This window comes from Chrysochloris asiatica, unplaced genomic scaffold, assembly GCF_000296735.1.
Source record: "Chrysochloris asiatica unplaced genomic scaffold, ChrAsi1.0 scaffold00040, whole genome shotgun sequence".
Classification (NCBI taxonomy): Eukaryota; Metazoa; Chordata; class Mammalia; order Afrosoricida; family Chrysochloridae; genus Chrysochloris; species Chrysochloris asiatica.
In genome coordinates, this window is record NW_006408558.1 from 14109313 (window position 1) to 14116149 (window position 6837).

Below are 6837 nucleotides of genomic sequence, written 5' to 3' on the forward strand. Positions count from 1 at the left end.
GCGGCGGGAGCTGCTCGCGAGTCTCTGCGAGGGTCGAGTCGCCACCCCCAGCGCCGCGGGATGCGGAGCTGGAACGATCCCACCCTAGTCCGGGGGTCTCCTTGCTGGCTGGCGCTGGGATCTGGGCCGGAAGCCCGGCAGAGGAGTCGGGGCCGCCAGGGGGCGCGCGGGGGCGGGCAGCGGACCGCGGCCTCCCTCGGGGTCCCTGGGGACCCCGGCAGGGTCATCCAGACTCGCGCCCTGTGATCCAAGTTCTCACCCAGCATGCGCAGCAAGAGCTGAAGGATTGGGGGACCTGGGCGAGCCATTTGGGGAGGTCCGGGTGGGCGGCGGGTGGAGTCCCCGCTACCGGCCTCTGTGCGTGGCTCTGGCGTGGCTCTGGCCCTCCGCCTTCCGCCCTCCGCGCCGTGAATTATGCAGTGGCTGCCGCGGCGCGAGTTGCTCAAGTTTCCCCGGCAACTTTCGCGGGGCGGCCTCCTCCCCGCAGCCCTGCGCCCCAGACGCTGCGCACACGTGGGCCGCCCGCCGGCCTAGGCGCCCGGCTCGGCCATGGCTCCGGGTTAGGAGAGTTGCAGGATCCAGCGTCCAGGTTCGTAGAGTCCCGGGGGCCCTGCGACCCTCCGGTTCGGAGGTGGGGGTATTAGGGACCTGTCGCCCAGGCTCGGAGGGTACAGGGCCTAGGTGCACCGCCTTCAGTACTGGCACCTGGCACTGGGGCGGGCGGTATTCGCATTTCCTTGGGTTTAGGGGCGCTGGGTATGGGGGGAACTGGCTGGGCAGGTGCTTGTGAGGGCGTTTGCGGCCGGGTTTTCAAAGCCCCCGGAAGACTTGAGTGGCGACGTCGCTGATTTCTCGTACTTTGGGGCCCCGGGGGGTTGCCAGCCGAGGGTAAGGTCTGGTCGTCCTTGGAGTCCATCGAAAATAAAGTGCTTTCCACGTGGCTTATTCGAGTAAATTGGGTAGTTCTGTAACCTCTTTTTGGCTGGAAACTAGTTCCAACGTTATTGAGGTCACACAACTCATGAAATAAGTGAAACTTCAAAATGCAAAATCTGTGGGGGGCGCGGGCCACCTCACCAGTGGGGCCTGGCAGCCAAACTGGCAGATTCAGTTTTTTCCTCTGCTACTACTGAGTGGTCGGCCACTATGGGCATAGTACTGACCCTGACACCTGGGGGATCCCATGCCCTGGGGCACCCCAGTTCTGGGACACCCCAAATTTTAACTGAGTGTAACAAGGTACCCCAGTGAAAGGATTGCGTCCTACTTGTTTATAGGAACCCAGGGGAGTGAGTTGGAGGGAGCCCTGTTTCCCTGGGGGTTCGTGGCAGTTGGGGTGAGGGGAAGGAAAGTCAATGTGAACTGCTGGAAGGATAGTGGTGGTGGTCACAGTGGTTCTGTGCCGTGGAGTCGGTTCCGACCCATAGCGACCCTGTGCAGGGTTTCCTAGGCTGTAAATCCTCACGGGAGCAGAAAGCCTCATCTGTCTCCCGCCGAACAGCTGGTAGTTTCGAACTGCCGACCTTGAGGTTCGCAGCCCTATTGGTAACTGCTACTAACAGAGCTTCTTGCTGTGGATTTTCTCTCCCTCCCCACAAGTCTCAGTATCCTTAAAGAAGGCATGGGAGAAAGACCTAAGTCTTCGTAGGAATTGTAAAGTACCCTCAAGTCTGTTCCATCTCATAGTGACCCTATATAGGGTTTCCAATGAGCGGCTGGTGGGTTTGAACTGCCGACCTGCGACTAGCAGTGCTTTCCTACAGTGCCACACCAGGGCTTAGGCTGTTTTAACAAGCCATTCACTGCTCTCAGTGGATTCTGACTCTTAGAGACTCTAAGTATAATTTCTGAGGCTGTACATTTTTACAGAAGCTGAAAGCCTCATCTTTCTTGAACAGATCAGCTGGTGGGTTTGAATTGCCAACCTTGCAGTTGGCATTCCAGTGTATATCTTACAGTGGCTACCACAGTTCCTTGGTTGACTTAATAGTGGCTGGATTTAAAACTCCCGGGAGCAATGTTCTAAAGGAAACAGAATCTTTGCTTTTGCTCTGGAATTTCTAATTTTCCAAAAAGGGAGGATTTGATGGGAAGCGAGACTTGGTTTTTTATTATTTTTTTTTTTTTGGTACCCCAACTGTAGGAAGCTGCATTGTGGGTGCGCTTATTCAAGTCTCAAAAGGAGTGCCTTATGAATACAGGAATTTTGGCTTCAAGAGGGTCCCGCTAAGGCCTGAGGCCAGCACTGACTGCTTTAAACAACTTAGGGACATCTTTTTGGCTACTGTCTCCAAGTAGTTTACTTTTCAAAGCTCTATTCGTGTTGGGCAAGTTTCCAAGAGGTGTTCATTCATCTGTTTATTTAGCAAGTGGTTTCTGGTGTGTACAAGTCCCCCAGCTCTGCATCCTGGGGCTTCCAGATTCCAGAGGACACTTGGTCCATGTCTCTGGGGGCCTCTGCCCAGGAAAAGTCTGGCTATGGAGTGGTGGAAGGGATGTGACAAGGAGTTTGAAATTGTGATGAGCTGCCAACAAGTTGCCCCAATGCGTGGCAACCCCACATACAAAGATATGAAAAGCTAGCCAGTCCTGAACCATCCCATGACCAGTTGCAATGAGACCATGATGGTTCAAAGGGTTTTAATTGACTGATTTTCTGAAGATTGCCAGGACTTTCTTCCTCATTCCTCTTAGTCTGAAAGTTCCACTGAAAGCTGTTCAACATCAGAGCAAACACATAAGCTTCTACTGACAGATGGATGTGGCTGCCCATGAGGAGCAGTAGCCGGTAATGGACCCGGGTCTCCCACAGGGGAGTCAAGAACTTTACCAGGGAATGACCCATGCCCCACAAAGCTAAGAGGTAGCCCTGCAATTTGTATTTCATCAGCGATGGGGAAAAAGATTGAAGAAAAAGCTTGAGAAGAAGAAAAGCTTGACAAAAATGGACGTTGTGATTGTTAAGTGTCTGCCAGTTGGTTCTGACTCTTAGCAACTCCGGATAGAGTTTATGAGGTGAGTCTTTACGGGAGCAGAACGCCTCATCTGTCTCCCTCTGAGACGCTGGTGGCTTCTAATTGCTGACCTGGCAGTTAACATTCCAGTATTTACCTTACCACACCATCAGGGCACCTCGGAGTTGGCATTACATACAGGTATATTATATTTATAGGGTTTTATGCGAATCACACTTATCAAAAACTGATATTATTTTTGTAAACAGAAATACAAGGGTAAGTCAAAAAGTACTTTGACAAAACAATACGAATTCTTATTAAATGGAAATAAGAAAATATGAAGGTGTTGTTTCCGCACACCTTTTCCTTCAGGGTCTAGCTACACACTTCTAAAGGTGGTATTTTCTTCTCTCTGACCCTTCTCCCAAGAATTGTACTTTCTTCAATTGACACCACATCGAAGTGGCAGTTTGGGCATCCTTGAGGGACTTAAGTCATATTTCTTTTCAGTGCTTTTTGAGTTTTGGGAACAGAAAGAAGTCAGAAGGGACAGGATCAGGGGTGTAGGATAGAAGGGTTAGGTTTCCCAATGAATTTCTTCTAGGATTGCCTTTGCTGCCTGCCAACAAAGAGCAGGTGCTTTGTCGTGATGGAAAAACATTCCTTAGTGCAACTTTCCTGACCTTTTTCTAACCAAAGCACTTTTCAGTGTTCTGGAAACATCTTCCTAATAAGCACCTATGATTATCCCGTGTCCTTCAAGAATATCTGTCAAGATAATTCTTTTGAGATCTCAAAATAATAATAACAATAAAAAAATACTCACCTAATCTGCTGAGCTGTCCTGAATCGAACTGGCCCACAGGTCCCCTGGAGAAGGAGATCATGTTTGGTAAGGGTCAGAGAAAAAGAGGAAGACCCCCAGCGAGGTGGATTGGCCAAGTGGCAGCATCAGTGGGCTCAAGCATGGCAACAATTGTGAGGCTGGCCCAGGATCGGGCAGTGTTTTGTTCTGTTGTGCACAGGGTCGTTATGAGTCGGTACCGACTCAATGGCACCTGACAACAACAACAACAACCGTTTCCCCTCATAAGCCACTGTTTTGATTGGACTTTTTCCTTTTTGAAGGCGCCCTAAGGAGACTAATCCAAGTATATTACAGAGAGAACTTGTCTGCTCCTATCCACTGATCACAGAGACATGCGTCAACTTGTTTTGTTTGGTATAAACCTGTGTGTGTACGAACTGAAACCCTAGGAGCAATGTATTTGGACTTAGCCTCGTGTAGTGCTAAAGGAGGGGTTTCTGGTGGTGTGGTGGGGTGGCTTGGTTTGGATCTGATGTTGTTCCATGAGTGTTGATGGTTGATTTAAGAATAAAGTCCTTGATGTTAGCTGCATTTTAAGTTCCTGGAAGTCCAGCCTGCGGCTATGTCCCCTGGGCTATGTCCCCTGTGGCTATGTCCTCCTCAGGGCAGCTGTGGGGGAGGGGTGGCTGAGTTTCCTGTTGTTGTTGTTGTTGTGCCGTCGAGTCGGTTCCGACCCATAGCGACCCTGTACAGGGTTTCCGAGGGTGTAAATTCTTACAGGAGTAGAAAGCCTCATCTTTCTCCCGCGGAGCGGCTGGTAGTTTCGAACCACTGACCTTGAGTTTCCTGTAGCAGTTTCCATTTCTTGTCTTCCCTGGAGCGAGGCTTTGTCTGTAGCTAGGACTTAGCTTTTCAATAGTGAGGTTGGCGCAGGATCGGGCAGTGTTTCCTTCTGCTGTACATCGGGTAACTATGAGTCAGTACCGTCTCTATGATACCTAGTAATAACAACAGGACTTAGCAGGCATCAGTGTCCAGGAAGGTCTTCATTCAGCGAGACTACAGCAGTGACATAGTGTCAGGAGGGAACAGTCGCTGGAGAAGGATATCATGTTTGGTAAGGTGGAGAGTCAGAGAAAAAAGAAAGATCCCCAACGAGATGGATTGGCCAAGTGGCATCATTGATGGACTCAAGTGTGGCAGCGGTAGTGAGGTTGGCCCAGGATCGGACATTGTTTCGTTCTGCTGTGCATGGGGTCGCTATGAGTCGGTTCCGACTCGATGGCACCTGACAACAACAACAACTAAAGGGCACATGCTGCCAGTTCTAGACCAAGTTCCCCGTGGAGGACTGGACTCATAGACAACCGTTTGAATTCTAAATAGCCTTTATGCTGAAGCAGCAAAGCTTGGGGCAAGTCGTATCTTGAAGGCTGTTTGGCTTGTTTAACAGCGTATACCTTCTTTTTATGTATGGAAACTCATTAGGAGAAAGTTCTGAAGAAAGTCTCCAAATACATTCAAAAGCAGAATGGGAAGATGTATGCTCTCCAAGGCCTCCTTCTGACAGATCCCATTGACAGAGGACTTCAAGTTATTGAAATGCCCATTTATGAAGACAGAGGCATGAGCAATGCAAGATAAACCTTAATGACCTTCCTCAATCCCCTGGTCAACCTCAGAGGGTACCCTACCTCCTCTCCAGAACATCGGTCCTTTGTGTCTGCTGCCAGAAGCCATGGTGCCCTCTACTCCAAGGATGAGCTTACTACAATTCCACACCCCAGATGACCTCGAGCCACTCAGCATCCACTTTGTGTCTCTGAATTGTATAAGACTCTGTAATCTTTTGGTTTAGTTTTTGAGCAAACACAATGAAGGATTTCACTTGTTTACCCAAAGCTGTTTAATAAAGTGATGCAGTCGGTCTGCTCAATGCAAAGTTCATTTTGATCTGCCACCGTTGGGTTCTCTTGGGTCCTTGGGCCTTGTTCCCTGGTGGCTTTGGATTTCCACAAGTCATATTTTAGTCAGTCTTGTTTGTTGTTGTTGTTAGGTGCCATCGAGTCGATACCAATTCGTAGCGACCTTATGCACAGCAGAGTGAAACACTGCCCGATCCTGGGCCAACCTCACTACTGTTGCCACGCTTGAGTCCATCGATGCTGCCATTTGGCCAACCTATCTCTTTGGGGGGGGTCTTCCTCTGACCCCCTACGTTACCAAACAGGATATCCTTCTCCAGCAACTGGTCCCTCCTAACAATATGTCCAAAGTATAAAAGACAAAGGTTGGCCATCTTGGCCTCCAAGGAGCACTCTGGCTACACTTCCTCCAAAACGGATCTATTGGTTCATTTGGCAGCCTATGGCACTTTCAGTCTTCTCCTCCAACACCAAACTCAAAAGCATCAATTCTTCCCCCAAATTGAAAGCTTCCCTTCCAGGGTTTTGGTGAGGGGGAGACTGTGCCCATAGTTTTGCTAATGCATCTCTCAGATCTCAAGGAACTACGAGTTTTGCCATGACTCAGGTCTTCAGAAGATCAGTTTCTGCTGTTCAGTGTCTTAACCCAAGCTCATTGGAAAAATGATGTGTTATTATAGCAATTATTCCTAATTAAACCAGTATTTAATGCAGTTTCTAGTTTTTTGTTTGTTTAGTTGGTTAATTTTTTATTTTTGTTTCTGAAATTGTTTTGTTATGATTGCATTACCACGAAGGTTGGAAAGATGTGTGTTACTTGTTCATTACAAAAATAAGTAAGCACAATAAAGTGGATGCTAAACCATCCAACACAGAACTCTCTCTGAATGTGTAATAAGCAAGTGTAATACATATTTTAATTATAGTTTTGTTATAAATGATAAGAAAATAATTTGATAAGAATAATACTTAGTAGATTGCTAATTTTTAACTATCCCTATTGGCAAACTTTACAGATCTTCCTCATATACAGTATTCATTGCACGGAAATCTTATGATTGGTTCAGAGAAAGTAAGTGATTTCCAAGTAAAACTCTCAAATCTAAGTTAATATTTCTAGTTCTTCTTTTGGCTGCACATTTTTAAT

General features: G+C 48.2%; 1 pseudogene; it reads left to right on the forward strand.

Annotated features, from left to right (window-relative positions):
* Positions 1–1146: 1146 nt before the first annotated feature.
* Positions 1147–5409, forward strand: LOC102838565 (annotated as a pseudogene).
* Positions 5410–6837: the final 1428 nt, after the last annotated feature.